At 46.7% G+C, this 6,000-nt stretch overlaps 1 protein-coding gene across 1 annotated transcript in view; it reads left to right on the top strand.

Annotated features, from left to right (window-relative positions):
- The window catches only part of PARD3B (par-3 family cell polarity regulator beta), a 1,965,377-nt gene that overhangs the window by 500,090 nt on the left and 1,459,287 nt on the right, over positions 1 to 6,000 (top strand). The window lies entirely within an intron of this gene.

Here is a 6,000-nt window from a genome sequence, read left to right as displayed (position 1 = left end):
CCAAGGAAGGGATGCATTTGGACCAACCTCTGATGTCATTTAGGAGGGCGTGTGCAGTGTGCAGTCTTTGTTGCTTGGGATTCTGCTGTCCAGTAACTGCATAGTTGTGCCAGCTCCCGCCAAATGAGCACATCACCGAACTACATGTGTGCAATCTCCTTTATTGGGGATCTTACAATCTTGATATTGAGTGCATTCCCACGAGTGAGAAATGATGGTGAGCTATCTTTCACAGGGTTAAACCCCATGCAGATCTTCCGCAAGCAGCAAACCATCATTCCATACCAGTGAACACACTGTCATGGGCATAAGAGCCTTGTCTTTGGTGGGTGCCGGACACCACCTGGCTTCCTTATGTTTTTTCTCTAGTCCCACTGTTCGAACTACCCTTCCCCTGTCCCCTGTTATCATATGCCTAAACACCTCCCTGACCTTAGGTATCCGAGACATGCAGTACTTCAAATACTATCTGCACATCATCTAGATCACGATGCCCTGCGCCAACCTAAAGCTCAACTCAGCTAAGACAGAGTTCTGTTATTTGTCAAGAACAACAAACAAGAAACAGTACAAACCTGACTTCATGACATGAACCTTGGTGCCTTCAAACTCCAGTTTTTACTGATTGCAAGCCACTTTGATTTATACTCCAACCTCACCCTCGAAGAACACAGTGCCAAAAATCAAAGCTGGGCTGGTGCCAGCGCTCTTCTAAAGAAAGTAAGACAATTTCTTCCAGAATGCAAAATCATGACTGCTATTCAAACCTTCAGCTCTCACATCTGGATGGTGGTAACATCCTGCTCCATGGCCTCCAAAACTCTATACTGGTACCCTTCAAGGGCATCACACACACCACAGCACATCTCATCCAGGGCCTGAATAAATATGAGTACAACATCCCCATAATGATGGAACTCCATTTTCCGCCAGGCTGGCCTGCATCATCTTCACACCCAGCTGCATCATTTACAAAGCCACCTGAACCAGCATCCCAGCTTATTTTAGAGATAAGTTCACCATCTCTGATGGCTCTCTGCCCTTCCTCAACCAGTACACCATCCAACTGCAGACTGGGGTCGAAAACTGAAAAAAACACATCCTTTGCCATCTATGCAAACAGATACAGATTCTGGAATAGCATTCCTATATTAGCCCAGATCGCCCCAGTGCTGCTCCAATTCAGGGAAAAAAATGAAGACACACCTCTTTAAACAGCACTACATCACAGTGCTTTAAATTCTCCAAATCAGCTCCCTCTCCTATCACTTATTGTCTTTATGCATGACTTTGACCCTTTAATATGCTCCACTACCCTTTGGCTTGTTACACGCTATAGAAATATCACATACATACATGCATGCATCCTTCTTGGATTTACACTTTGGTAAGTGGTCTAGCGTCGTGAATCCCCCCCATTTCCCTCACCATGGAGATTTTGATGAGAACTTACTGTTTTATTTTTATTTTTTTCTTATTTTTTTTATTTTAAAGTGTTTTATATAGAGCTGGCTAGACCCAAAGGTATCAGAGCGCTTTACATAAGGTTCGACATAGTTGCCAAATTACATCAGTTACAAATTATAAAAAAACATACCATTAAAAACATTTAAAGAACATAGAGGGTAAGTAAAATGGAGTGAAGAAGGGAAAGGGGGTAGGAAAAGGGGGTAAGGTATAGATACGATGGAGAGACGAAGGGAAAGTCTGCCCCAGGTCCGGCTGGGTAGGTGACAGCCACGGGGGAATACGCAGCCCATCGCCTCCTCAACTATCAGGTAGCTCTACCGGGCATCGGTTATATAGCTAGGTCTCAACTGAAAAACATTTAAAGAGCAAAAATGACGAGAGGAAAGGAACGTAGAGGGGTAGGGTGAAGGGGTAGGAAGTGGATACAGTCCATGGTCCGGCTGGGTAGGTGATGGCCGAGGGGGAATCCACAGCCTATCTCCTCTTCAGCTAACAGGTAGCTCCAATGGGGGTCAGTCAGATAGCCGGGTCTCCACAGTCCAGGGAAAAATCAACAAGTAAATGCCCTGGAGGGAGAGCAGGACATGATTGAATTATATAAACCAGGAGAAATAGAGTATCAAGGAGGGTTCGACTGGGGCGGCCATCTAGAAGCCAAGCAAGGGGGATGAGTCCTTGTTGATCAATTAAGTCGTCCCCTTTGTTTCTCTATTACCCAAAAGGAAAAGGGGTGCGAGCAAGCCGAGGATCGGCAAGAAGAACAGGGCCTGGTCCCGTAGGTCAATAGAGGGGGTGAGAGATGATTGAGTTATGTCCACCAGCGGGAGAGAGGGACGACATTAGCAAGTTAGGCAGGGTGCCTCCGGTTGCTTTCTCACTTAATTAATAGCTCTGAACGGGGACGTCCCAAAGGTCCGAGCAGTAGAATGTAGGCTCCGATCGCTTACAATGCCTATGTGGTATTACTGGAAATGGGGGGTTTCACATAGGTGTAACCTCGATCCCTGCTCACGATCGACTTGGGGCGCCATTTTGTAGTTTACTCAATTACTAGAAAATCCAAAATGGAGTACTTCAGTCTGACCACCTCGCACTTATGAATCCAAGGATATAACTACTGGATCTAGGATGAAAGCTAAAATATTGGGACCTGAAAGAGCAATTAATTTCCAATATTTAAAAAAAACATATTACGGAAACACAGGACACTGTAGTTTCTTTTGTATGTCTACTGTGACTCTGCTCAGAATGAATATCACAGGTCATGTAGGGATGAGCTTCTGGAAGGGTAATTAAAACAAATTGTGGAGGTGGTTGAAAGTAGGAGAGAGATCACTACAGGCCGTGTACCAGGCTTAAACAGCAAAAAGAACGAGCATTGGCAAAACCAATAAGTCTGGCCTTTGGGATTTTTCTCTTTGCCACTTATTTTTAGCTATGCTGTACAGTGAACACCATCCTCAATGCTGTGTAGCATGGATGAAGAAGATGTATGCCACCATGTCATTTTGTAGATTTCTCCTCACCAGGCTTCTTGGAGCAGGCAGAGGTAGCGGTAGGCTGACCCTGTCATTTTTGTGGGTAAATAGCCATCCTCCATCTGGCTCACTCACTTATGTGCCTTCTCATACACATACTGTCTCACACACCACATCACACACACCTTTCTCATTCTTTGTGGGTGAAATGAAAAGGGGTCCCAAATACTGAGGGAATTTTAGTACATAGGCGGTCTGGTAGACCTCACCCCTAATGTGGAGTTATGTGGCATTGCCCAAATAGAGCACGGTCTCGAGCCAGTTCACTTCTGTATAGGGGTTGAGAGTGCTGCTACTTCAGAAGCAAATGAATGTGTTATTGCTTTCGGGGCCTTTGAAGTCCCAGTTTACACCATACGTGTGAATTGGGATCTTTGGAATTATTGTCATTGGACCAGGAGTTACTCAGACACACACAAATGCAAATTCCACCAGAACATAATGGGCAAAAGCGAATGGTGGGCTGTGATAAGTGGCATAAACAGCTGCTGACTTCCTCCTTACAAACCCATTAAGAGTAGAAGAGCCTAGACTTTTGGAAAAATACAATTTCTGAAAGACTGCAGCAGGGGTCCTGGAAATTCGTAGCCCTAGAAGAAGCTTAGAATAACACCGGCCTTTTTTTTCTGTTTTTAAAGCAAGTGAAGCACGTATTACAAGGGGATCCTGCTGTTTATATTAAATGTATCAACATGACGCCACCGCTGATGACTTACAGAGCTCCATTTTCTGTATTTGTTGAAAGATGTGCAGGGGGAGGGAAGGAACGTGTCCAACTCAATATTATCTGAAGCGCAGGTGGGAGACAGGCCTTTCTGCGGCTGGGGTCTGCAGACGGTGGTGTAATTGCCGAGTGCGGATTCCCTTGCCTGAGACCGGGTTTTCAAAGACAGGTCTACTGACGTGTGCTGCAATTCTCTGAATGACCTCACCGTCAAAGAGGATTCCAGGATTCCAGGGCGAGAGCTCGTGCTTGGGGAGGTCAAACCGTGTCAACCTAGAGTGGAAGATTTCAGCCCGCAGGCATCTTAAGTGCGTTCTTCGTGGTGACATGCGCTGTTCCGCTGGCCTGATATCATTGGCGAAGCATGTTCAGAAATCATAACCGAGTTCATATTTACTCCATAAAGTGTCCCTGCGTCCGTGCATGCCTGGCCACGATATACTATAATCTCTTTATTACAAGAAAGCACCCTGTGGCAAGCCAGTCGAAAATGCAGTGCACTTGAAGGGGCACATTAGGATTGCGGATTTTCCGCATCCTCCGGGTCGGCGGAAACCACCGCCGGCCCGGAGGATGCGGAAAAACCACAGCGGACCCACCAAAGACCCACCGCCGCATTAGGATGGCTGGTGGGTCCTGGTTTCAGTCCGCAGCTTTTCCGCTGGCTTACAACCGCGGCGGAAAAGCCCTAATATGGTGGCGGTGTCTCTCAGACACCGCCAGCCATATTAGAATGCCCAAATAAATATGCTTTTCCGCGGCGGGTTTTCCGCCGTGGAAAAGCATACGGACCTTCACTGCGGGGGCCCGTTGCGGGCCCCCTGGGTGAAGGGGGGGTGGGGGGTGCACATGGGGGTACCATAGGTACCCCCCTGCATTTGTATGCAGAAATCGGCAGGCACCGCACGGTGCCTGCCACTTTCTACATACAAATGCATTGCATGCATTTTTAACATTGCGGCGGGTGCAGCTTGAAGCCGCACCCGTCGCAATTTTAAAAATAGAGGATGTGACCGCCATGGTGGCGGTCACATCCTAATTGCACAGGAGGGAACTCCTCAGGCCATGTGGAGGTTCCCTCCTACTCAGTGATCGCGGACGGACTCAAGTCCGTCCGCGATCATAATGGGCCCCTTAGTGTGGATTCGAAAAGTGTAACTGGTGTGAATATCATATGAAATTAAAATGTCATCTTTGTTTCAAATAAGGATGAATGTCAGGTGTGAAGTGCATGTGTTGTGCTAGGATATACTTAAGGTGTACCAATTTCCTAGTCCAGGGGTCATAGTTTCTCTGAAACCCTTTACTATGACGCAGATTCTCCTCTCTGAAACAAGATGGCTGATTTGAGATCAGAAGCCTTGCTTTTTTTTTAACACATATAGCAGTGTTGCCAGAATCTCCTGGGATGACTGAGCATCATCTGGCAGTCATGCACTCTTCTCAAAAAGATGAAGGGATCACGCAGTGCATTATAGGTCCATACTCCATGTGGCCTGTTCAAGCCTGTGTGGTTATATTGTGTCATGTTAGAATGACCCCCATGTATCAAGTGCTTGGTTTCCCTGGGACAGATGCATGCGCTATGGGTGTTGCCACCGGTGTGCATTTTTATTTATTTATAAAGTTTTATATAGCGGTCCCCCGTTCCACCACTCTGTGGCGCTGTATTCAAGAGCGGTATAACATACGACTTGTATGTCTTTGCTTCTGTTAAGGCAACTGGTCTACCATAGCTAACATTAGTGATAGGTCAAAGGAAAGCCCAGGCCTTTTATATGGGGGCGTTTATCAAAATAAGTGCCTTTGCAAAGGTTGACAGACCCAGCAACCCTCAAAGTTTGGCCCACTCCATGGGGGCTTCTTCAGAGCCCCCCTCCCACCAAGTGTTAGGGTGGGTATCCTGCAGATGATGATCAGCTATTTGAACCAACGCTTCATTCTCATCCACTGCATGCTCTTTAGCATGTGCCTTAACTTCACTAGTTAGTGTATCTCTTGAATAGTGCGCATTATTTTCATAAAAGAGTGCATGTCCCAGAGTTTGTGCGGAGCACATTATTTTGGTAAGAGAGTGCATGTCACAGATTTTGTGTCTGCCGCATTATTTTGGTAAAAGAGTACATGTCCCAGAGTCTGTGCTGGATGCACCCATTGAGGTTGTGCAGCGATGCACATTGGGGGTTAAAAGCCAGGACAGTAATGCAGGGCCCGGTGTCGTCCTGATAGGGAGCTGCCTGGCTACACTACACATGCCCCTTTCCTTGC

The sequence above is a fragment of the Lissotriton vulgaris genome, chromosome 2_1 (assembly GCF_964263255.1).
Source record: "Lissotriton vulgaris chromosome 2_1, aLisVul1.2, whole genome shotgun sequence".
Lineage (NCBI taxonomy): Eukaryota > Metazoa > Chordata > Amphibia > Caudata > Salamandridae > Lissotriton > Lissotriton vulgaris.
Note: the sequence above shows the minus strand (reverse complement) of the source record. Positions and strands in the feature narration are given on the sequence as shown.